The sequence below is a fragment of the Coenobita brevimanus genome, chromosome 23, assembly GCF_032717465.1.
Source record: "Coenobita brevimanus isolate Jiangsu-jjx chromosome 23, ASM3271746v2, whole genome shotgun sequence".
NCBI classification, from domain to species: domain Eukaryota; kingdom Metazoa; phylum Arthropoda; class Malacostraca; order Decapoda; family Coenobitidae; genus Coenobita; species Coenobita brevimanus.
In genome coordinates this window covers 34,319,936-34,347,435 of record NC_136976.1, presented here as the reverse complement: position 1 = coordinate 34,347,435, position 27,500 = coordinate 34,319,936, and positions in this window count along the sequence as shown.

Genomic DNA, 27,500 nt, shown 5'->3' with positions numbered 1-27,500 from the left:
TGTCTGTCTGTCTGTCTGTCTGTCTGTCTCTCTCTCTGTCTCTGTCTCTGTCTCTCTGTCTCTGTCTCTGTCTCTCTCTCTCTCTCTCTCTCTCTCTCTCTCTCTCTCTCACCAAACCCAAGGATGTTGTCAGTACCAGGCCACGCCTATGATATTTTCCTTCCCTGACTCTTTGTACACACACCAATGGCCAAAGGGCATGGGAGGCGAGAGAGAGAGAGAGAGAGAGAGAGAGAGAGAGAGAGTTAAATAGAAAGGAAATTACACACACACACACACACACACACACACACACACACACACACACACACACACACAAACACACACACACAACTATCTGTCTATCAATCCTATCTATTTATTTATCTATCCATCTATCTACCTATATATTATAAGCTGGACAGTTTAACAGCAGTTCTCCTGCCCTGCCCCCACTCTTATTTCTAACTAAGCTTCCTCCTTTTTCCTTCCTCCTTCAGCGTCCCAGCCACAAACCCGTCCTTCAGCCTCCTTTCATTCCTCATTGCCTGGCCTTAATCCCGCCGTTTGTCTGTCTGTCTGTCTGTCTGTCTGTCTCTCTCTCTCTCTCTCTCTCTCTCTCTCTCTCTCTCTCTCTCGTTCGATATCCCTTACTCCGTCGTTTTCTTCCTTCTGTCATATTCATCTCCCTCCATCGGTGTCTTGTGTCTCTTCCCTGTCTTCCTTTCCTCTCATTCCCTTCCCATCTCATCTCTTCTCTTCTCCTCTCTCCTGCTCATCTTCTCTTCTTCCTCCTCCTCCTCCTACTCATCTTCCTCCTCCTCCTCATCTCTTCCTCCTCCTCCTCATCTCTTCTTCCTCCTCCTCCTCCCTCCCGGCTCTCAGTCTACCTGTCACGAAAGGTAATTACAGACCGAGGCGATGCAGGTGAGGTAGACGAAGGGGCTGAGGCAGGGTGGGACACGGTGAGGCAGAGGTCAGGGAAGATAGATGATGCAGGTTATGGAAGGTGAGGCAGGGTTAGGCTCGGATGCTGGGTGATTCAGGTGATGGAGATCCGGCAGGTTGGGGCAGTGTTTGGCACTGATGACTGGCAAGGCAGGGGAGGAGATAAGGCAGGATAAGGCAGGATTAGGCATGGATTATAGATGAGGCCGGTGAAGAAAATGAGGCAGGGTTAGGCATGAATAATGGGTGATGCAGGTGGAGAAGGAGAGGCAGAGTGAGGTAGAGCTAGGCGTTGATGATGGGTGAGGCTGGTGAAGGAAATGAGGTTAGTCGTGGATGAGATAGGCAGGGAGGGGCAGGGTTAGACACGGTGGCAGGTGAAGCTGGTGAAAGAAGTGAGGTAGGGTTAGGCATGGATGAGATGGATGAGGCAGGTGAAGAAGGTGAGGCACAGTTGGTCATGAATGAGGTGTAAGCAAAAGTGACGGAGAGAAACTGGGTGAAGCTGATGAGATGGGTGAGACAGAGAGAGGGTGAGGCAGACAGGCAGAGTAGAGTGTTGCAGGAGGAGAGAGAGAAAACAGATGAGGAAGAATAAAGAAAGTACGAAGAATGTTGAGGCAGGATAGAATGAAGCATGATGTACCAGCGGTGAGGCGAGATTGGGCAAACAAGGGTGATCGAGGTGTGAGACAAAGTAAGAAGAAAGAAAGGGGCAGGTAGGAAGGTGAGGCATGGAGACGCAGGGGTTCGGGAGGAAGAGGCAGATGTGAGGCATGGTAAGGCACGAATGGGTCAGAGTGAGGCAGGGATGGGTCACTGTGAAGCAGGGGTGGGTTAGAGTGAGAAAGGGAAGAGGCGGGAGTGGGTCAGGATGAAGCAGGTTGGTTCAGGGTGGGGCAGGGGAGAAGCAGAGGTGAGCCAGGCTACGGTAGGGGAGAGATAGGGGTGGGTCAGAAGAGACAGTGGAAAGGTAGGGTGGGTCAAGGGGAGAGGTATGGGTGGGTCTTGGGGAGGCAGGGGAAGCAGAGGTGGGTAAGGGAGAGGCAAGGGAGGTAAGAGTGGGTCAGGGAGAGGCAGGGGTAGGTCAGAAAGGGGCGGAGAGAGAGAGAGAGAGAGAGAGAGAGAGAGAGAGAGAGAGAGAGAGAGAGAGAGAGAGAGAGAGAGAGACAGACAGACAGACAGACAGAGACAGACAGGCAGACAGACAGAGAAATTTTCTTTATATACATCAACCGTACCATGAACATTGAGCATGCTCAGAATTTTTACAGATCCACGCTGAAGCATTTCTGAAACACCACAGAAATCAAACTGAAAAGCAACCTTAAATCTGACACAGAAAACAGGATGGTCCGTAAATAGCGCCGCACTAGAAACACACTTTGCTGTATGTTATGTACTGCTGGACGGTTCAGGTTGGTGGTGGTGTACTAGAATGTGTGTGTGTGTGTGTGTGTGTGTGTGTGTGTGTGTGTGTGTGTGTGTGTGTGTGTCTACAAAACTGGAGAAATCACAGGGCGAGGTGGAAGAGTAGCGGTATACAGTATATGAACCACCCTGTGTATGTCTAAACAGGGTATCAAAATTATATCATATAAATGCCAGGACGATCAGTGTCTAGGTTATTCACGTTACAGCAGCAACGTCCTGTTCATAGTGACGTGGCTGCCATGGTGGTGATTTTGGGGGTAGTCAAGGCGTGGAGGGGTAAAAAGTATGAACATTGTACATGTAGATAGACTGATAGACAGATAGACAGACAGAGGTAGATAGACTGACTTCGAAACGAAACTGGAGAATGATACTGATGTGTTGGATTTAAAATACCTAAGTAAAGTTAGTGACATAAAGAAATGAATAAATAAATAAATGAATAAATAAATTAATAAATATATATATAAATATATATATATATATATATATATATATATATATATATATATATATATATATATATATATATATATATATATATATATATATATTGGGAGAGTTGAATGATTCTTTGATCACGAAGGAGGAAGTGGAGAAGGCAGTAAAGGAGATGAAAACAGGGAAAGCTGCAGGTATGGATGGGTGTGCTGTGGAATGCCTGAAGGGTGGTGGAGTGACTATTGTTGACTGGTTAGTAAGATTGTTGAATGTGTGCTTTGTGAAAGGTATGGTGCCAATTGGCTGGGCAAGTGCTTGTGTGGTCCCGTTGTATAAAGGCAAGGGTGATAAGTATGAATGTACTAGCTTTAGGGGTATAAGTCTGTTGAGTGTTGTAGGTAAGGTGTATGGTAGAGATTTAATTATGAGAGTTAGAGAGGGTACAGAGGGAGTGATTAGTGATGAGCAGTGTGGCTTTAGGAGAGGGAGGGGATGCGTTGATCAAGTGTTTGCTGTGAGACAAGTGTGTGAAAAGTATTTAGCGAATGGCAAGGATGTGTTTTGGGCATTTATGGATTTAGAGAAAGCGTATGATAGAATTGATAGGGAGGCTTTGTGGACTGTTTTAAGATTGTATGGACTTGATGGTAGGTTACTAATAGGGGTGAAAAGTTTTTATGTAAATAGTAGAGCATGTGTAAGAGTGGGAAATGCTGTGAGTGATTGGTTTCCCGTGAGAGTGGGGCTGCGACAGGGATGTGTGATGTCGCCTTGGTTGTTTAATATTTACATGGATGGTGTTGTAAGGGAGGTGAATGCAAGAGTTTTAGGTGGTCTGAGTCTAGTAAATGTTGATGGTGGAGATTGGAATCTGAAGCAGCTGCTGTTTGCAGATGATACTGCACTGGTGACTGATTCAGAGAAGAGATTGAGACAGTTGGTAGAGGAGTTTGGAAGGGTGTGTGAAAGGAGGAATTTGAAAGTAAATGAGAATAAGAGTAAAGTGATGAAGTGTACGAGGTTGATAGATGGTAGGGGGATGAATATAGTTTTGAATGGCTAGTTGCTTGAGGAGGTAGAGTGTTTTATATATCTAGGGTCACATGTTGCTGTAGATGGAAGAATAGATGCAGAAGTGAAGTTTAGAATAAATGAAGTAGGAAAGGTGCTGGGAGGAATGAAAAACGTGTTTAGATGTCGTTCACTTAGAATGGTTGTACAGAGAAGGCTGTATGAGGGTGTTGTGGTACCGACTGCATTATATGGGGCTGAAACATGGAATATGGATGTAACAGAGAGGAAAAGTTTGAATGTAATGGAGATGAGGTGTCTGAGGAGTATGTGTGGAGTGACGCGTATGGATCGGGTGCGAAATGATGAAGTGCGAAGGAGAACTGGAGTTGTTCGGGAGATGGCTGGTAGAGTTGAGCAGAGGGTGTTGCGATGGTTTGGGCATATGGAGAGAATGGATAATGAGCGATTGGTGAAAAAGATAACTAGATCTGATGTGAGAGGTGTAAGGCTGAGAGGAAGACCACGAATAGGATGGATGGACAGTGTGAAGAAGAGCGCTGGATGCGACAGAGGGATGTCCTGTTGAGCAAGGTGAAGAGTGTGGCTGTGCGTGACAGAAATAAATGGAGAAAAATTGTTAATAAATAAGTGATGACGCAGCCCTGAGGGGATATTCTCCCGCATTTGGTCTGATCAGCTAGTCAGGTCAGGTGCGGGTAAGGGGATGGGTCTGTTATGATGTGGCAGGGGTAAACCAGTTCTGCTGTCGGGCCCTGCTGTGGATGTCACTGATTGCATTGCGCAGTTGACCCTTGTGCGGTGTGGTGCGGTGAGGATCTGTCCGTTCTCCCCTTTGGGGCTAAGATGTGAATGAATGTGTTTGAATGGATGAGTAAATGGGGAGTATGTCGTCCTGTCTCGGCTACCTCCCTTTCCTTGGGGGAAGCAGCCTAGGTATATAGATAGTATATATATATAGACAGACAGACAGACAGAGAATTAAGAACCCGAAGAACGCTATTCAGTTTCTGTCGGGAGTACAACACAGGCCATGGAACTATACTCATGTTGGCATCAATGGTTATAGCACTTCCTCCCCTGCGACATGTTTTGCCTATTTCTCTAACACAGTCATTTTAATATCAACATTTTTGACGTCAGTAATGTACTAGAGGATATATAGATCTATCTATCTATATACCTATGCTGCTTCCCCCAAGGAAAGGGAGGTAGCCGAGACAGGACGACACACTCCCCATTTACTCATCCATTCAAACACATTCATTCGCATCTTAGCCCCAAAGGGGAGAACGGACAGATCCTCACCTCACCACACCGCACAAGGGTCAACTGCGCAATGCAATCAGTGACATCCGCAGCAGGGCCCGACAGCAGAGCTGGTTTACCCCTGCCACATCATAACAAACCCATCCCCTTACCCGCACCTGACCTGACTAGCTGATCAGACCAAATGCGGGAGAATATCCCCTCAGGGCTGCGTCATCACTTATTTATTAACAATTTCTCTCCATTTATTTCTGTCACGCACAGCCACTCTTCCTTGCTCAACAGACATCCCTCTCGCATCCAGCGCTCTCTTCACACTGTCCATCCATCCTATTCGTGGTCTTCCTTTCAGCCTTACACCTCTCACATCAGATCTAGTTATCTTTTTCACCAATCGCTCATTATCCATTCTCTCCATATGCCCAAACCATCGCAACACCCTCTGCTCAACTCTACCAGCCATCTCCCGAACAACCCCAGTTCTCCTTTGCACTTCATCATTTCGCACCCGATCCATACACGTCACTCCACACATACTCCTCAGACACCTCATCTCCAATACATTCAAACTTTTCCTCTCTGCTACACCCTTATTCCATGTTTCAGCCCAATATAACGCAGTCGGTACCACAACACCCTCATACAGCCTTCTCTGTACAACCATTCTAAGTGAACGACGTCTAAACACGTTTTTCATTCCTCCCAGCACCTTTCCTACTTCATTTATTCTAAACTTCACTTCTGCATCTATTCTTCCATCTACAGCAACATGTGACCCTAGATATATAAAACACTCTACCTCCTCAAGCAACTAGCCATTCAAAACTATATTCATCCCCCTACCATCTACCAACCTCGTGCACTTCATCACTTTACTCTTATTCTCACTGACTTTCAATTTCCTCCTTTCACACACCCTTCCAAACACCTCTTCCAACTGTCTCAATCTCTCCTCTGAATCAGCCACCAGTGCAGTATCATCTGCATATAGCAGCTGCTTCAGATTCCACTCTCCACCATCAACATTCACCAGACTCAGACCTCCACCTAAAACTCATGCATTCACCTCCCTTACAACACCATCCATGTAAATATTAAACAACCAAGGCGACATCACACATCCCTGTCGCAGCCCCACTCTCACGGGAAACCAATCACTCACAGCATTTCCCACTCTTACACACGCTCTACTATTTACATAAAAACTTTTCACCCGTTTTAGTAACCTACCATCAAGTCCATACAATCTTAAAACAGTCCACAAAGCCTCCCTATCAATTCTATCATACGCTTTCTCTAAATCCATAAATGCCCAAAACACATCCTTGCCTTTCGCTAAATTCTTTTCACACACTTGTCTCACAGCAAACACCTGATCAACGCATCCCCTCCCTCTCCTAAAGCCACACTGCTCATCACCAATCACTCCCTCTGTACCCTCTCTAACTCTCATAATTAACACTCTATCATGAACCTTACCTACAACACTCAACAGACTCATGGCAGAGAGTGGTTTTATCCAAGTACACTCATTGGTGCTGGAGAGGGACGCCTTCGCTCTGTGGCACTGACTTAGTTGGGAGGCTTCTCTGACTGGCTTTGCAAAAGCCCCTCAGCTCCCTCTCTATCCCCTGCACGGAGGGGGCAACTTCAGCCTGCAGTCTACTGAGTTCTTATTCAGATTAACCTTGAGTTACAACTACAACTGTTACAATACATTCCTAGAAACGATAATTTCCTTCAATAAAATCATCTGTACAATGAACAGTCTTATAATCTCAAATAAATCCACTTAAACTTTTGTCGTGCAGAATTTTCCCTCAGCTGAATGAAATCTTATCACGGAATTTAGAATAATAACTCTTAGTTATTATTTGTCCTATAAAGTCTCAAAAACATTCCTTAAGCCTCACAGCAAATAACTTTAAAACTGAACTAAAATTCCATAAAAAAAAACAGATCTAAGAACGATAATAAAACCCTCAAGTGAATCCCAGGACGATTAAGGCTACTATTTCCCCAGCATAGTAGCAGGGAGTTACCATTTCCAGGATAACCAAGGTTCCAATAGCCTTTACAGGACGGGCTGTGTTCCAGTAGCGTTTCCAGGATGGTGTGGACGTGACGGTGGTGGTATTGGGGAAGTGTTGTTATGGCGGGCAGTCCTCCTAGTGTTCCATGTTCCCACTGCCACTCATGTCTATCACAGTTTCTCTCACTTTCTCTCACTGTTTTACTGTGAATCTTCCTGTTCTCTCATTGTTTCACTTTCTTGTCTTTCTCACTATATGTTCCCGTTGTCTTTCATGCCTATCACAGTTTCTCTCACTTTCTAGTTGTATCTCTACCGCCTCTTTCATTGTTTTATTGTTTTGCTCTTTCTCACCATATTTCACTCTCATAGCTTGTGGAAGAGAGAGAGATTGCCCAGGTGCTTGAGGGTGCGAAAGTTGATGTATGTGGAGTAACTGAAACTAAATGGGGGGTGAGAGTGTGAGAGAATGGGAGTATGGATGGGGTATATGTGCAGGAGTAGGTGAGAATGAGAGGGCAAAAGAAGGAGTATGTATAGTTGTGAGTAAAAGATGGAAGAAGAACATAAAAGGGTATGGATCAGTTGGGTCAAGGATTGTGTGGGTAAGATTGAAAGTTGGAATACAAATGTAGGCGACTGTGTGCGTATGTACGCCAACGCAAGATCGTGCAAGCAAAGTGAAAGAAGAGTTCTGGACAAATGTGGAAATGTGCATGGAAAAGTTTGGAAGGAATGAGAGAGTGTTTTTGATCGGTGATACGAATGGTAAAGTACGGAATGTGAAGGTGGATGGAATAGTTGGTGAGTGAGGTGTGCCTGCTGAGATAGATGGGATTGGTAGTGCGTTAGTGGCCATTTGTGCTGGGAGGGGGTTGGTGATAGCCAATACCCTCTTCAGGCACAAAATGATCCACAGGTATACATGGCGAGTGATGAAAAGGGTGGGTGGTGAACTGAATGAAAGGAAGGCAATGATTGATTATGTGTGTGTGGATGAAAGGATGCGAAGATGTGTAATGGATGCAAGAGCTTAAAGAGATTGGGGGAGTGGACTTTCTGACCACTACTTGGTGGTGGCCAGAATCAAGATCCAAATAAGATGGAGAAATAGAAGAAGGGAAGGACGGGAAGAAGGAGTATTTGCAAGGAGAGTGGAAAGGTTACAAGAGGATGAGAAAAAGGCAGAATATAAGAGAGAAGTAGAGGAACGATTGGGCAAATATGAACTGGAGCAGATGGGGGACGTGGAAGGTGTGTGCAGGATATTCACAGAAGAAATATGTGCAGCATGTGATGTTGTGTGTCGGATGAACAGAAGACGGAGGGGGGTGCAAGGAACAGCGTGGTGGAATGAAGAGGTGAGACAGGCTGTGGCACAAAAGAAGAAAGCATACAATGAATGGATGAGAAATAGAGGCGTGGAAGAAGTTGAGAGGCGGAAGAGAGAGTTATACTGTATGTAGAAAGAGAGAGGTGGAAAGATTAGTAAGAGAGAATAAGAAGAGAGTGGATGAGGAATTTGGAAGGAATATGAGTGTAAAGTGGAGGGACTGTAAGAAAATGTTCTGGAAAGAGGCAAAAAGAGTAAGGCAGGGCGGAAGTGAAGTTAGCAGGGGAGTGAAAGATAAAAATGGTAGACTACTAGTGGAGAAGGGAGAAAAAGTGAGCAGATGGACAGAACACTTTAAGGAATTATTGAACTTAGAGGATGGAAGTAATGCGAGTATAAGTGGCTGGGGAATGGCTGGGAGAAGGAGGGAGGTGAGAAGACAGGAAGAAATCAGTGGGATAGAAGTTGTGGAAGCAATGAAGAAAGTTAAATTGGGGAAAGCCCCAGGAATTGATGGACTGTGTGGTGAAATGCTGAAGCATGGGGGAGAGATAGTAGTAGAATGAATGTGGAAGATGTGCAGATTGGCCTGGGAGGAAGGGAGAGTCCCGGAGGATTGGAAGTCAGGTATAATTATTCTCTTGTAAAAAGGAAAAGGGGAAAAAGAAGTGTGTGGTAATCACAGGGGCATTTGTCTTCTTAGTATAACAGGAAAAGTGTATGGTAGGATACTTATTGACAGAGTTAGAGAAAGAACAGAGGAATTAGTTGGAGAAGAACAGGGAGGCTTTATGAAGGGAAGAGGTTGTGTAGATCAGATATTCATTCTTAGATCTTTAGTGAATAAGTTTCTAGAGAAGGGAAAGACGTTGTATGCGGCTTTCATGGATTTGGAGAAAGCATGTGACAGGGTGGATAGACAAGGATTGTGGAAAGTATTAAGAATATGTGGAGTAGATGGGACGTTGTTGAATGCTGTGAAGAGTATGTATGATGGTGCTAAGGCTGCAGTGCGTGTGGATGGCGAACTGAGTGAATTTTTCTCTTTGAAGGTTGGGTTGAAACAGGGATGTGTCATGTCTCCATGGTTGTTCAATCTGTACATGGATGGGGTAATAAAAGAGGTACAAGGTAGGGTAGTGGGTGTTAGAGTGGCCCTGGTGAGAGAGGATAGTGTTTGGAAACTCCCTATACTGTTGTTTGCAGATGATACTGTGTTGTTGAGTGAAGACGAAGGGGAGCTGCAGGGCTTGGTGGATGAGTTTGGGAGAGTGTGTAAGAAACGGAATCTAAAGGTGAATGTAGGGAAGAGTAAAGTGATGGTCTTTGAGAAAGGTGAAGTCAGTGATTGTACAGCGAGGTTGGATGGTGAGGAATTGGAAAATGTGAGTACGTTTAAGTACTTGGGTAGTGTGATGAGTAAGGATGGAGGTTTGGAGGGTGAAGTGCTTGAAAGGGTACAGCAGGGAAGAAAGGTTGCTGGTTCCTTGAAAGCAGTAATAAGAAACAGGGAAATGAGCATGGATGTGAAAAAGTTACTGCATGATAGTATTTTGATACCAACTCTAACGTATGGATGTGAAGCTTGGACATTGTTGGAAGGACACAAGTCAAAAGTGAGAGCAGTGGAAATCAGTTATTTATGAGGAGCCTGTGGAGTCACATGGAGAGAGAGACTGACAAATGAGGATATAAAGGAGCGTTGTGGTGTGGATGTGGATGTGATAGGAAGCGTTAGGAGGAATACACTGAGGTGGTTTGGCCATGTGGAGAGGATGGAGGGTGAAAGACTGACGAAGAGAGTGTTGGCCTATGTGAGTGAGGTGGAGGGTGGGAGAGGGAGGGGAAGGCCGAGGATGAGATGGAGGGATGGGGTGGAGAGATATATGAGAGAGGGGGGTGTGAGTTGGGAGCAGGGCAGTGAAATGGCCAGGGACGGGGCGACGTGGAGGCGATTTGTTTGTGGCCACCCCGAAAGGGATTGAGGCGTCTGGCAATAGACAGATAGATAGATAGCTTGTGGATGTCGTGTCTCCATAACTGAGCCACTTCTGATTGTAAAGCGTTACACATAAACTGATAAATACCTAACCTACCTATTTTGTTTATTGTGGTGCGCTGTGCAGCAAAGCGGCCAACAAGGGAAGCTTTGGCGTGTGTCAGATAGTGAATAGGCCTTCTGTGTCTCATTCTCCCCCTCCCCCCCGTTTCTTTTATATTTCACAGAATCACAGACCTTCACTGTTAAACGATTTTCTGCTGCTGTTAATAGTTCAATCTTCTCTCCCTCTCCCGCTCACAGCTCCTTTCCTGTCTCAATGTTAACATTTTCCCTCAGTTTTTCAAACTCAGCATCTCTCAGTCTTCCTCACAGCTCCTTTAGTATCTCAGTATTTATTACAACATCGCAATTCATCAGTCTCAGTATCATTCACTACCTCCCTGACACAATCTGTTACTATCTTCCCTTACAGTTTCTCTGTTTTAGTTGCAGTCACTACTTCAGAGTTTCCCTCGCTGTCTGTAGTGAGGGTAATACATGTGAAATTCTGACTGTTGTTCTGGTCATGCTTGTTTGTGGTCATAGCATGGACTATTCGTTATTGTAAATTAATAGTGTGAATATTAGTAAGCATTTAAGAGGACATACTGCCAGTAACCACCTTCTCTGCCAACTGAAACATCTCCAAAAGTATTCATCCTGGTTTTCGTATTATGGTCATTTTACCTTTACTTGGCTTAGATTTTCGTCCTGTTGCAACGTATTTCACGTAGCACGAGATCAGTGACAGAAATGAACAATACTACGGCTCTGCACCCTTTCCACAGCACGACTTCATGACTACTATCATATTCTCGTGTTAATCGCATTACGAGTCGGTGATCAAGGTGGAGAGATGGCGATTTTAGGCCAAGCTGGAGTAAAAGGGTAAAAAAATTCCTTTAATTCCCTTTAATACAAGGACGTGTTTTTCATTTTACTCTGGCTACCAACAGATGAGTTTACTGGCTTAGGAGAGGCCTTTCAAACTAGAGGACTTTGATAAAGTCTTCATTAACCTTTTGTCTACTAGAGATCTGCCCTAAGTTGAACAGAATCGTCTGGTGATAGTAAGTATAAACCGACGTCACCGGACTAAAAGATTTAAAAGACTGTCGACCGGATTAGTCCCACAAATATCCATCATAATCCTTCCATTAGTTCGCCTTTAATCCTTGTAATAGACAGATAGGCAGACACAAACAGGGATGAGTACGTACCCTCTGTCGGTGGTCCGTGTCTCCGATAAACATACGTAGTCGGTCAAATAGTTTCTTTCATTAAACACGTTATTCATCTTTCACATTTTCTCATTGCCATTACATTCAGGCATATTCTACTACCCCAGCATGACCCTTGTAGAAATTCTCCTCCGGCTTTCTTCTACCTTCTTTCATCAGTCACATTTACTCTCTAAGAAGAACAGAGTATCCGGCTTCCCTCTTCTTCTTTTTCCTTTTTTTTTTTTTTTTGTCTCCTTGACATCCAGGGGTTAAGTGGATAGAATTGTTTTCCTTTATTACTAAGGAATTAACTGTATTTTAGCTGTTACATTTGTCTCAGCCCGGACTGTGTGTAATCATAGTTGAGTCAGCCTGGGAGTGTTGCACTTGGCTAGCTACCAGGTTTTTTGTCCTGACACCTCTCTCAGGGACGACGATAATCATTCACTTACTACATCAATACAGTCATCTACCTCATATATATCTACGTATCTACCTGTTAGTCAATCCCACCATCTGTCCGGCACAGCACACAACCTGTCCAAACACCTGGCTCCCAAATTATATACCCAGTATCTTTCAGTCCTTATCTACGTTTCAGTACAGCATTATCTACCAATTATCTACCTCTGCCTACGTGTCATATTATCTATCTTTCTCCCAGCACACACACACACACACACACACACACACACACACACACACACACACACAGTTTCCCCTATATTGTCTACCCAATACGAAATTGCGTATATATCAACCCCAACAGACTTAGTACCAACCTGTTTATCTACCAGTCAAACTATCTATCTACCGAACTGTCTGCTTTTTACGTAGTTACCTATCTGCCTCTGTCTGCCAGTGTCTGTCTGATGTCTGTCAGAACATACGCCTGCCGCCTCTTTGTTATCTGTCTCTTTCTCTGTCTCTCTGTCTGTCTATATATCTATTTATTTATGTCTATCTACCTATTTATTGATCTATCTCTAGCTGTCTATCTATCTATCAACCCCTCCACACACCTTGCCATACATCTGACTCACAAATCAATGCAGCACACACGGACCGCTCTCTCGTTTGTATATGCCAACCCGTCTCCCTCCCACCCTCAACCTCCCGCCCACTCGCCCGATTTTTCGCGTGTTTGTTAATTGACGTTGTGACTCAAAAAACGCTGCCTATAAATTCCGACAACAATTTGTCATTTAATGAAGCGTCGTTGCGGGTGGAGTGACGCAAATGGGATGGGTTTAGGTGTGTTTGGGTGGGAAATAGCATGCGTAAATATCGATATAAAACAGCGCATTTGTAAACAAGCTGGGAAATATATATACGAGTATCCCCCCTGTCGTAAATTTAAGCACCGTGATGTGTCCTACATAATGTCTGTATGAATCATGTAGGTTATTTATTTATTTATTTATTTATTATTATTATCATTATTATTATTTTTGTTATTATTATTATTATTATCATCATCATTATGATTTATTATCTTGTTCAATATTTTTTATTTGTCTGAACGTGATCGAGGACAACTTACTTCAGCCGAAATTCACTTAAAAGTGTAAAGAAATGTTCAGCTTGGACTGTAAAAAAGTACCCCTCACCATCTGAGGAGATCTCTGTATGCTACTGTAGTACAGGTTGGAGTGTAAAAAAGTACCCCTCACCGTCTGGGGAATTGTCTATATGCTACTGTGGCACAGGTTAGGGTGTAAAAAAGTACCCCTCACCATCTGGGGAGATCTCTATATGCTACTGTAGTACATGTTAGAGTGTAAAAAATTACCCCTCACCGTCTGGGGAGATCTCTATAGCCTATACTACTGTGGCACAGGTTGGAGTGTAAAAAAACATCCTCACCACTTGGGGAGATCTCTGTGGGCTACTATCGCGATTTGGGAAAATCTTTAACAGCATTACGTGTGAAATATTACTAGTATGCAGGGTTGGTGATTATTTTGATTTAAAAAAAAAAAATCATGATTAATTCGATTTATTAAATTTTTTATTTATTTGATTTTTCTGTTTATTATATAGCTAATATTTCAAAAGCAGTATCTGAATACTGTTAACTTCACGTTCTGTCTATCCACTGATGGTTCAGGCTGAAAGCCACAACCCAGAATCCAGATACATACCTGTTCAAGCCCTGTCTGTACACTGCTGGTTAAGGCTGAGTTGCCAGTGGTAATCAAGACAGCCCATTCCAAAGCTGATTATTTTACCACACAGAAACTCTTAAGCTGATATTATTATGACATGGCCTTAAGTGACCAAGCATAGCCGACCTAGTCTTATGGCTTTGGTTTTTGATTTATGGCTCATTACTACAGATGTACAAATAATTTCAATACTTAGCTACACAAATTTAAAAATATTTTTTCTGTCACACAATGTAGCAATTTCTAATGGCACCATTCCCTCAGAGAGAGATTAGTGAAGGAGAGTGAGAAGAAAGTGGATGAAGAGTTTGGGAGGAATCTGAGTGTGAAATGGAGGGAGAGTAAGAAATTGTTTGGGAAGGAGGTAAAGAAAGTAAGGCAGTGTGAAAGGGGTAAGAGTAGGGGAGTGAAAGATAGGAATAATAGATTGTTGATGGAGAAGAGAGAGAAATTAAGGAGATTGAAGGAGCACTTTGAGGATTTGTTGAATGTAGTGAGTGAGAGCAGTGCGAGTATAAGTATTTAGGGAATGGCTGGGAGAAGGAGAGATGAGAGGAGGAAGGAAGAGATCAGTTGGGCGGAAAGTTTGGAAGCAATGAAGAAGATCAAGATGGGAAAGGCCCCAGGAATTGATGGAGTGTGTGATGAAATGCTGCGGTACGAAGGTGAGAGTGTAGTGGAGTGGATATGGAAGTTATGTAGATTGGCTTGGGAAGAGGGAAGGGTTCCAGAGGACTGGAAATCAGGTATAATTGTTATTTTATACAAAGGAAAAGGGGAGAGAGAAGTATGTGGTAACCATAGGGGTATTTGCCTTCTTAGTGTGACTGGAAAAATATATGGTAGAATACTCATTGATAGGGTAAGGCATATGACAGAGGAGCTAGTTGGAAAAGAAAAAGGGGGACTTAGGAAGGGAAAAGGGTGTGTAGATCAGATATTTGTTCTAAGATGTTTAGTGGAGACGTATCTAGAGAAGGGAAAGAAAGTGTATGCTGCCTTCATGGACTTGGAAAAAGCTTATGACAGAATAGATAGACAAGGTATGTGGAAGGTATTGAGAATATATGGAGTGGAGGGGAAATTACTGAGTGCTGTGAAGAGTATGTACGAAGGAGCTAGGGCTACGGTACGAATGGATGGTGAGCTGAGTGAGTTTTTTTTATCTCAGTGTGGGATTGAAACAGGGTTGTGTGATGTCTCCATGGCTGTTTAATATATACATGGATGGGGTTGTAAAGGAGGTGCAAGGTAGGGCAGTGGATGTGGGGGTGGCTTTAATGAATGAGGGTGAGATTTGGAAGATTCCGGTGTTGTTGTTTGCTGATGATACAGTATTGTTGAGTGAAGATGAATTGGAGTTGCAAGGTTTGGTGAATGAATTTGGGACAGTGTGTAGGAAGAGGAATCTGAAAGTTAATGTAAACAAGAGTAAAGTTATGGTGTTTGAGAGGAATGAAGTCACAGAATGCACGGTGAGGTTGGATGGCGAGGAAATGGAGAATGTGAGTGCATTCAAGTACTTGGGTAGTGTGATGAGTAAGGACGGAACTTTGGATGAAGTGCGTGAAAGGGTACAGCAGGGAAGGAAGGTTGTTGGTTCACTGAAAGCAGTTATGAGAAATAGAGAGGTGAGTATGGAAGTTAAGTCACTGCATGATAGTATTGTGATCCCTACCCTGACGTATGGAAGCGAGGCATGGACCTTGCAAGAGGGGAACAAGTCAAGAGTGAGAGCAGTGGAAATGAGTTACTTGAAAGGAGCATGTGGAGTGACATGGAGGGACAGGTTGACGAATGAAGAAGTGAAGGAACGTTGTGGGGTGGATGTGGATGTGGTTGAGAAGATTAGGAGAAATACACTGAGGTGGTTTGGACATATGGAGAGAATGGAGAATGAAAGACTGACTAAGAGGGTGTATGTAGGTGATGTGGAGGGAGGGAGAGGGAAAGGAAGACCGAGGATGAGGTGAAGGGATGGAGTTGAGAGGTATATGAGGAGGAGAGTGAGTTGCGGGGAGGGTAGTCAAATGGTGGGTGACAGAGCGACTTGGAGGCGTTTTGTCTGCGGCAACCCTTTGCGGGATTAGGGCATCGGGCTATAGATAAATAGATAGACCATTCCTCCAAATCTGCTAACTTAATGCTCAAGTATCTGAATAAATGAATGCCAACACAAAGTTATACACAACTTCTATAAACCTTCTGATTTTATTTTTGTTAACTTTTAGATAAACAATAAAAAATAAATAAAAATCATGATTCTTTTAGCAAAATAATAAACGATTTAATTACATGATTACATCAATCTGATTTAATCAATGCCAACCTTGCTAGTACGTGTCAAAATTCGCACCGTACGAGCTCGACACGTTCCACATCTTCAGAGTGGACGTCTATTTCCAAGTACTTTCATTAATGCATACCTGCTGTTAACCCACTCAACCGGAGGCAGCGGCTGGAAAGAGAACAAACCAATCTCATTCAGTCATTTTTCAGTCTGTGTATGTAGTCGTCTACAATCAACATCATTCCAGTTTTCTCTGTTACATATTCGTCTCTAAAATTCTTTCTTCGTGTCTTCCTCTTCCTTAATCTCTCTCCACTTCCAATGCGTACGATACATCTTCATCAGTTTCTCTTCACCCTGATCTACCCTTCCCATTACTGAACGTCTGCTTCCTTCTTTCCTAGTGTCGTTTCTCACCCTGTTAAAACATTTTACCCCACATACCAGATCTTACGGCAGTTTCTTTCCGACTCTTACTCCCATTTTCCGGTCCCTAGAGTTCAGAAGCCACGCTCTTACCTCTACATTCTTCACATACCACCGCACCTTCATACTATATACTTCACACACTACTGGACCTTCATACTACATACTCCACACACCACTGTACCTTCATACTACATACTTCACACACCACTGAACCTTCATACTACATTCTTCACACACCACTACACCTTCATACTACATACTCCACACATCACTGCACATTCATACTACATATACTACATACTCCACACACAACTGTACCTTCATACTACATACTTCACACACCACTACATCTTCATAGTACATACTTCACACAACACTGTACCTTCATACTACATACTCCACACACCACTGCACATTCATACTACATATATTACATACTCCACACACCACTTTACCTTCATACTACATATTTCACACACCATTGTACCTTCATACCACTACATACTTCACACACCACTATACCTTCATACTACTACATACTTCACATACCACTATACCTTCATACTACTACATACTTCACACACCACTATACCTTCATACTACTATATACTTCACACACCACTGTACCTTCATACTACTACATACTTCACACACCACTATACCTTCATACTACTACATACTTCACACACCACTATACCTTCATACTACTACATACTTCACACACCACTGTACCTTCATACTACTACATACTTCACACACCACTGTACCTTCATACTACATACTGCACATACCACTGTACATTCATACTGCGTACTTCACACACCACTGTACCTTCATACTACATACTTCACACACCACTGTACCTTCATACTACATACTGCACACACCACTGTATCTTCATCCTACATTCTTCACACACCACTGTACCTTCATACAACATACTACACACACCACATCACCTTCATTCTACATACTCTACACACCACTGCACCTTCATACTACATACTCTACACATCACTGCACCTTCAGACTAAAAACTTCACACACTACTATACCTTCATACTACATACTTCACACACCACTGCACCTTCACATTACATACTCCACAAAGTACTGCACCTTCATACCCAACTGTTTCTTTGACGGCCATATTCCTTCCTCATTCTTCTTCACACCCCTCGTACGCCTGCCTACTCTCCTCCCTTATCTCTTCAGGTTTTTTAGTTCAGTCTGAAGTTTAACTATCTGTCTATCTATCTACCAGTCTATCTATGAATGTATCCTATCCATCTGTCTGTCCATCTATCTGTCTATCTATCTATCTGTCTCTGTCACTGACCGTTTGTCTGTCTGTCTGTCTGTCTTCCTGTCTACCTGTTTGTCTGGCTGTCTGTCTGTCTATATTCTGCCTGACATGGGAGGCTGTGTAGTAATGCTTCTATGTTTTTTTTTTTTTTTTCACATTACACCTTAACATACTCTCATATGCCATTTGTGTAGCACCAGGACTGACAGTTTGCATCAGTGACATTCAACGGGAGAGCCACGTGTAAAGGTGGGAATAGGTTGCTGAAAAGGAGGCGTTGAAAATTTTCCAAAGCCACTTAAAATACCACTCATACTCTCATATCTTTTTGCTCTCTCTCTCTCTCTCTCTCTCTCTGGATCTACTTACCAACTACCACATCTTCACCACGTTGCACTTTCTTTCCTCCACCCTCACTTTCTTCCTCTTATAAACCCTATGGTACTCAAGTTTATAAGAAAAGATCATACGCTGTCTTATTACCCTTTGCAGGTGTATGGACCTGAGGCCAGGCTACGTAGGCCACATTAATTATCGGTAGTTGACAGACCTTTGCCCCTGGTGGCCTGTTACGATGTCACACACACACACACACACACACACACACACACACACACACACACACACACACACACACACACACACAAAGCTTTCAGTGATATATACATTCATTCATACATACATACATACATACAAACTCAAATGGGTAACTGGAGTAGCAGATGAATAGGATAATGGAGAGAGAGAGAGAGAGAGAGAGAGAGAGAGAGAGAGAGAGAGAGAGTATATAAATGGCTGTAAACAGATACTCGGTATAATACAGATAGATAGAGAGATAGATAGATATATACAGAGCTAGACACGGAGATAGACAGATGAGTATGGAGCCTCCGTCATAAACCATTACAGGGATAAATAGACAGACTAATAGACAGAGCCAGTGTAATGAATACCGCAGATGTTAGGTGTACTGTAGACAGAGATAAGAGTAGAGTGTGGGGGTCGTGAGAGTAGTTATGTATTATAGTATGTAACTAGACACATACACACATTATACATTCATTTATACATACATACATGAACAGATGAATGAATATGGTAAGGAGTGAAGGCAGGGAAGGAAACTAGATAGGATACACAGATAGATGTAAGTGCATTACACTTGGGATGGACTGGTAGATGACTGGTGATTAGGGTGATAGGTGGTCTGGTGGAGAGAGAGAGAGAGAGTAGAGATCGGATAAATGGATACAGAGACAGGCAGACAGATAAGGGGAGTATAGATCGGTGTTAGGTCTCCATCAGTAAACCATTAAAGGCACTCTCGGACTGAATACTGGTTAGACAGATAGATAGACAGACAGATAGTCACCAGGTAAATAGATGCAGTGATAAACCAGAGAGGAAACATCTAAGCGAGCAAATCTGTTACATTTTTCGAGGTTTGTTTCTTCTACACGTAAAATGTAGTAATTCTGTGTTTGTTTTTATTTTGTAACTCTATATTGTACAGAATCACGAAGCTAAACAGAGTAGAGAGCATGTTTGAAATGAAATTCTTCCCCCGTACAGTAACCATACATTGTAAGCCCAATGGAATACATGCCATTCGAGCAGGCCTTTTGTTGCTTTGGAACCCATGTTATTATTATTATTATTATTACTAGTATTATTATCATTATTAGCAGAATCATTAACAAGCGGCCAAAATCGAAAATAACATTGCATGGTGTGTGGAGATAACGGGTACAGGAATATATGATAGAGGTTTAGTCAATAATCAGGCCAATCTAGACCAGAAAGATAGCTTTCTGGCCGAGACAACAAGCCCTCATTAAGAAGAACGAGAGCATGGAAAAATGACTAGACGTGCAGACAGACAGATTTAGGACAGACGATAGATAGATAGTATTTACATGGATAGATAGATAGATAGATAGATAGAATGATGTGTGTCATGTGGTCATGTAATCATTAAAGTGGACGCCCTGGTTGACGACTATAGGCAAAGAGAGATAGATAGATAGTAAATAGATAGAAAGTTAGATAGATTTTCTAAGACAATTGGACAGACAGACAAAATAGATAGGTGTGCCATAGACAGATGTCGAATAGATAGATAACTAGATAGACTGGTTGGTTAATTGATTGGCTGGTTGTAATGTGTATTAACGATATTTCACTGATATATATAATGTTTTCTTACACCGGTAGGTAATGAAGGCAGGAATGTGGTTCTTTACAGAGAGACGAACAAGACAGAAATGAGGAGAGTGTGTATGCTGGGAAATATAACGAAAAGAGACATACAAGAACAGGATAGGCAAACAAGTAACGCGACTGGATAGAGCAAGATAGACGGGCGAAGAAACTTCCACACGAAAAATAATAGACAGAGTAGATAGATAGATAGGTAAGTAGATGGAGATATAGGCAAATAAACAGACTCAGGTATGGGCTAACGGAAATAAATGCTGAAAACACTATTACCTAGGGGCGAAAGAAGCGGCTGGTCAGAGGGACAGACAGACACACAGCCGGATACAGACAGAAAAAGTCGTAGGTAGAGAGAAAGACATTAGACAGACTGATTGATATTTTGATTGATCGACAGACGGCTGGGCAGTTAGATCGGTTATCTAAGTTAGATAGAAAAGACTATTTGTTTGGTTGATTGGGTAGTTTGTTCAGGTTAATAAACAAATGCCTAGGATTATGTTTAGTTAGACATGAAGGGACATATCAAAGAGAAAACCGGATAGATTGATAGAAAGATATACTGGTTAACTGATGGACAGACACGAACATACGGACAGACCGTCAAACAGACGAATGGAAAAAATATAGATAGGCTGTTAGATTTAGACAGATAGACAGATTGACAAATGGATGTGCATCACTATCACATAATGGACTCTCTCTCTCTCTCTCTCTCTCTCTGTCACCTCCACCTCCACCCAATTGTTCCTGGAGTGCCGTTCTCTCTTCATCCTCTGTCTGTCTGTCTGATTGTTTGTCTGATTTTGTGTCTGTTTATATACCTGTCAGTCTGTCTCTTGCTCTGTCTGTATGTCTGGTAATTCTCTCTCTCTCTCTCTCTCTACTTTCTTGTCTGTCTCATTCTATTGGAGAAGGTTATGTATTCACTCGTGTCTGTTTGGTTGTTTGTGTATATACAAAATATCTAAAAAAAAAAAAAAAAAAAAAAAAGTGTTAGTGAAATTCAATTAAATCTGGTGGACAGGTGGCCACTGGGTCAGGGAAGAGCTGATTAAAGTCTGAGGTGGTTCTGCATCCGTGTGCAAGAAAAATTATACATTTTATTGGCGTCGGCGGAGGTATGTGCGCTCTTTGAAACTTGCGCAACAGAGCAGACGAAGACCGTAGAATTAACCGACTATGTGATATCGTAAAAGTATTCGTCTTGGTAGGGAATTACTGCAGCAATATTATATTTGATTGGCGCTGTTGGAGGTATGGCGCTCTCAGATTGCAATTTAGTTTCTATACATGTTTTAGTTTTCTATTTTGTGTACCTGTCAATCTGTTTTCCTGTCTGTCTGATTCAACCTGCATAAATAATTTCTGCGTGATATCTTTATGCATTTTTTACGTGGTATGTAAGCGCCATTTTTATGTGTTTTTATGCTTATCTTTAATTATCTACATTGTTTTGTATCTTTCCGTGTGTTACATAGTCTGTCTTTTTGTCTGCCTCATTGTCTTTTTTTTCTGTCTCTGTGTAAGGTTCTGTCTTTTTTTGTTACTGTATGTGTTTTGGTCTGTTTCTGTTCATAATTAAGTCTGCCCACTATCCCTGTGGGATGTTATTTTATTCTCGTCAATATTATCATTATTATTATTATTAATTATTATTATTATTATTATTATTATTATTATTATACATATTATTATCATATTACTATTATTACCTCCGCTAAGGAGATTATGTTAAATTCACCCCCGTTCATTTGTTGGTTGGTTGGTTTTGGTGAGCAAGATTACACAAAAACTACTTGATTGATTTCCTTACGAAACTTGGCGTGGAAGAATGGGCCTTGGCCCAGAATACATTCCAATATAAATTTTGGTGCGGATCCGGATAAAGCGTGCAGATCCAGGATTTTTTTTTTTTTTCACTTTCTTTTAACACTGCGAGATAGGGCGTTGGCGGAGTGTATGCGCTTCACTGAGTGCAAATTCTAGTTATTATTATTGTTATTATTATTATAGTTATTATTATTATTATTATTATTATTATTATTATTATTATTATTATTATTATCATCATCATCATCATCAACAGACTTCACTAATCTACCAGAAGACCTGCCGACATGTCGTAAAAATCACCTCCGCTATCACCAATACACCAGTCCTGTGGCGAGGACAGCCCTAGCACGTAATTCAACATGGACGGTGGGTGTTAGCGCCAAAGTGGTGACATGTAGAAAAGGTGCTTGGTAATGTAGGAGGACTACTGGGCCTTGGGAGCAGTCTGTATAAGCCTATACCCAGAGTCGGACACATAAAAAAGTAATAAAAATAAATCATACATTATTATTATTATTATTATTGTTATTATTATCATCATCATTATTATTATTACTACCGATATTACTACCATCGCTGGCGAGGTTATGTTTTCACCTCTGTCGGTTTGTTTGTTTGTTTGTTGGTTGCTTGGTTTGCGAGCAAGAGTGTAGTAACATTTATTCTCTGACGGATTTCCACGAAACTTGGTAGAATAATGGGCCTTGGCCCAGAATAGACTCCATTAAATTTTGGTGCGGATCCGGATAAACGTGCGGAATCCAGGATTTTATTTCACTTTCTTTAACATTGTGAGATAGGGCGTTTTGCGACATTTTCGTAAATTCTTTCAGTGAATATTGCATGGATCTTGATAAAAATAATCAAGCATATTTGGATGTTAGTATCCACAAATGTGTACAGTTTGTATCAACCTATTATTCTTCCTATAATGCAGATTATAATGTGATAAGTGCACTGTTTTGTTGGCTGTACAGTGAGTTAAAAATTATGATTAAGAGTCATGGGTAGGTTTAAAATTATGGTGTTACAAACTTAAAGGGTTATGAGTTTTATATTGGATTAGACTTCACTTCGAATTAAAAGGTTAAATGCATGTTGAGCCTTGGATGTATGCGCTGTACTGAGTGCCATTCTGGTTGTTATTATTATTATCACTATCATTATGGTAAAATTATTATTACTTAGTTTTAAATTACAATAGTTCAAAGCCTATTTGGCCTAGAGGCTTCCAAACATACGCCAGCTTAGTTGGACAGTTGTCCGCGTCTTTTTGCCAGTATTGTGGGAATCCGTCAGCCGGATCACCGCATATTATCTGGAAACACAGGAAAGTGAGTCAGCTCACGCTGTATCAAGAATTGTTCAAGCTGGGAAGCTGGAAATTTTACTACAATACAGGCTTAAGAACGCAGTGGGAAAGTAGTGATGGTTCCAGTCGATTACTCATTCTCTAAGATTTAAAGCCAAGCGGGGTAGCAAAATTACGACTTTTCATGAATCATTCCGGATGTCACCTCAAAATTTCTTCTCATTACTAGGATTAAAGCTAGAGCCACCAAATCCTGGTGGCCTTTACTGACTCGTGATGACCCAAGTGACATGCACAAGATCAGTTGACCTTCACCTCACAGGTCCCTTTATAGCTTAGCTTCTTAGTAGACAATGGCCGCGTGGAAGTTTTTCTTAATCAAACTTGTCCTTGATCACTCTTGCGGTCATCTAGTTGTTGTTATTTTTGTTGGTTACTTTAATCCTTTATGCCTCTGTTTCTTCTGTCATTATGTTTGGTTTATCTCTTTTGTGTGTAGGTTTTTTGATTGTGTCTGTACTCGAAGGCTTAACTGTTGGTATCTTTTTGGACTATGTATGTTTGTCTCTCAGTATTTTTCTTCTTACTGTATATTTCGCTCACTTTTTCAGTTCCTCTCTGTGTTTTTGTATGTTTATCGGTTTTCAGTGTTTTGTCATCTTTTCGTTGCCAGGACGTCTCTCTCCTGTTTCTTAAAATACGTGTTTTCGTTTGTACTTGTCTATGTACTTGTTTGTGTGCTTGTTCTCTCTGATTTCCATGTCTCCTCTGTCTCTGCATCTGCTGTATGTTTGGATGTCTGTTTCTGTGTCTTGATTTGTGTTTCTTTCTGTCTTCTTTTTCTCATCCTTTAGTATCTGTCTGTCTTTCTGAATTTGCCTTCATTAGGTCTCTTTGCCTCCTCTGTCATACTTAGTACCCCGTTTGTTTCACACACACACACACACACACACACACACACACACACGTATGTACATATGTATGTATGCATTTATAGACAGATACGTGCCCGTTTATGCTTTGTATCGTCATCTGTCATACTTGGCTCTTTAATCCTGTCTCTGCCTCTATGTCTGTATCCCCTTGTGCCTCCCTCCCTCTTCCCCCTTACACATATTACCGGTATCTATTCTCCTGGTTGCCAGGTGTCTGTCTGCCCTCTCTCTGCCTAGCATTCTGGGTCCTGCTGCCTACCTAAATATTTATCTTTGCCATCTATCTCATTCTATCTTCCTCATCTGTACTTTATCTCTTTCTGTTTTTTTGTCTTGATTTGTCTGTGTCTGTCACTCCCTCGTCTTCACTCACCTTTTACCTCCTACTTACAATCTGCCTGTTTCTTCAGTTTCCGCTCTATCTACTTCTGTCTTCCTTATCCCAACTCAATCCATTTCTCATTTACTACATGTGTAGTTCTTTTCTACCATTCTGTTTCTCTCTTCCTTATAACTACTCAATTGATCAACAATTTACGATATGTCTATTTATGTTAATTTCTTCCTTACCGTATCTGTGTTCTTTCGTTTACTCTAGACTAATTTCTCCCTCCCTCCCTCCCCCCCACTCTCCCTCCCCCTCCCCCTCTCTCTCTCTCTCTCTCCCTCTTTCTCTATTTTTACCTCTTCCTCACTTCGATTCTGTTTCCAGTTCTCTCCTCTCTCTCAAACTTCTTGCTCCCTTGTCCTTTTCTCTGCTTTCTTTTTTTCTCTCTCCGTTTTCTCCCCAATTTATTTGCTTCGCAACATAGAGAAATCTCTCTCTCTCTCTCTCTCTCTCTCTCACTCTCTCTCTCTCTCTCACACACCCTTCTTCCTTCTGCCTCATTACTCAAAAACTTTAGGCTATTACGGAGAATAATGAGCAGAATTGCATTGCCATAATTCCACATAATGGACACCTACGCCCACCTTAACCCTCAGGAAATTAGAATAAAGCTTTGCCTACCTATCTCAACGCCACCTTATCTTGATTTAATTGACTTTTTACCTGTGTTAAGATAAGGTAAGATTCGTGAGAGCAGTGCTTGTTTTATTTTGTTTTTCAGTTTTTCTCCTCTATTATTTTCCTCCTCCTCCTCCTCCTTCTCCTCCTCCTCCTCCTCCTCACTGTTACAGACTATGGTGGGCTGGATCCAGGAAACAAGAAAAAGCTAAACACAACAGTAGGCCAAGTTTACCATCAGTGCACTGAGCTAAATGAACCATGCATCAGTTATCCCATCATATATATTTATCTATGCATCTTTGTCTGTATATTTATCTGTACTGATTAGAGAATGTCTCACCTCTTCGGCTCCAAAATAAAAAGAATGAAGAGGTGAGACAGGCTGTTGCACAAAAAAGAAAAAAGCATATAATGAATGGATGAAAACAGGGGCGTGGATGAAGTTGAGAGAAGGAAGACAGGAAGAGAGAGGTGAAAAGATTGGTAAGAGACAGTAAGAAGAAAGTGGCTGAGGAATTTGGAAGGAAATTGAGTGTCAAGTGGAGTGGAATGTAAGAAAATGTTCTGGAAAGAGGTAAAAAGAGCCAGACAGGGGTGTAAGGCAATGAAGTGAGTAAGGGAGTGAAAGGTAAAAATGGCAGATTACTAGTTGAGACGGGAGAAAAAGCAGCAGATGGAGAGAACACTTTAAGGAACTGTTGAACATAGAGAATGAAAGTAATGCGAGTATAAGTGGCTGGGGAATGGGTTGGGAGAAGGAGGGAGGTGAGAAGACAGCAAGAAATCAGTAGGATGGAAATTGTGGAAGCAATGAAGAAAGTCAAAATGGGGAAAGCCCCAGGAAATTGATGGAGTGTGTGGTGAAATGCTGAAGCTTGAGGGAGAGATACAGTAGAATGGATGTGGAAGATGTGCAGATTGGCCTGGGAGGAAGCGTGAGAGTCCCAGAGGATTGGAAGTCAGGTATAATTATTCCTCAGGCCAAAGGAAAAGGGGGAAAAGATGTGTGTAGTAATCACAAAGGCATTTGTCTTCTTGGTGTAATAGGAAAAAAATATGGTAAGATACCTATTGACAAAGTTGGTGAAATAACTGAGGAATTAGTTGGAGAAGAAAAGTGAGGTTTTAGGAAGGGAAAAGGTCATGTTGATTAGATATTCATCCTAAGGTGTTTACTGGAAAAGTTTCTAGAGAAGGGAAAGAAGTTGATTGCAGCCTTCATGGATTTAGAGAAAGCATATGACAGAGTAGATAGACAAGGGATTGTGGAAAGTATTAAGAAAATACGTGGTAGATGGAAAGTTAAGCAATACTGTGAAGAGTATGTATGAGGGTGCAAAGGTTGCAGTGAGTGTGGATAGTGAACTGAGTGAGTTTTTCTATTTGAAGGTTGGGTTGAAACAGGGATGTGTCATGTCTCCATTGGTCATTCAGTCTGTATATGGATGGGGCTATTAAACGATACAAGGTAGGGCAATGGATGTCTGAGCGGCCCTAATGAAAGAGGGCAGTGTTTGGAAACTCCCTGTACTGTTGTTTCCAAATGATATTGTGTTGTTAAGTGAAGATGAAGGGGAGATGCAAGGCTAGATGGATGAGTTTGGGAGGGTGTGTAATAAACGGAATCTAAAGGTGAATGTAGGGAAGGGTAAAGTTATGGTCTTTGAGAGAGGTGAACTCAGTGAATGCTACAGTGAGGTTGGATGATGAGGAAATGGAAAATGTGAGTATGTTTAAGAACTGTAGTAGTGTGATGAGTATAGATGGAAGTTTAGAGGGTGAAGTGTTTGAAAGTGGCACAACAGGGAAGAAATGCTGCTGTCTCTTTGAGAAGGAAAAGATAAGAAACAGGGAAGTGAGCATGGAAGTGAAAAAGTTATTACATGACAGTATTGTGAGACCAGCTCTAACGTATGGAAGTGAAGCTTGGACGTTGTTGGGGGGACACAAGTCAAGAGTGAGAGCAGTGGAAATGAGTTGAGAGGAGCCTGTGGAGTCACATGAGGTGACAGATTGACAAATGAGGGTGTAAAGGAGCGTTGTGGTGTGGATGTGGATGTAATAGGAAGCGTTAGGAGAAACACACTGAGGTGGTTTGGCCATGTAGAGAGAATGGAGAGTGAGAGACTGACGAGGAGAGTGTGTGTATGTGAGGTGGAGGGGGAGAGAGGGAGGGGAAGGCCAGGGATGATATGGAGGGATGGAGTGGAGAGGTATATGAGAGAGGGGTGTGTGAATTGGGAGCAGGTCAGTGAAAAGGCTGGGA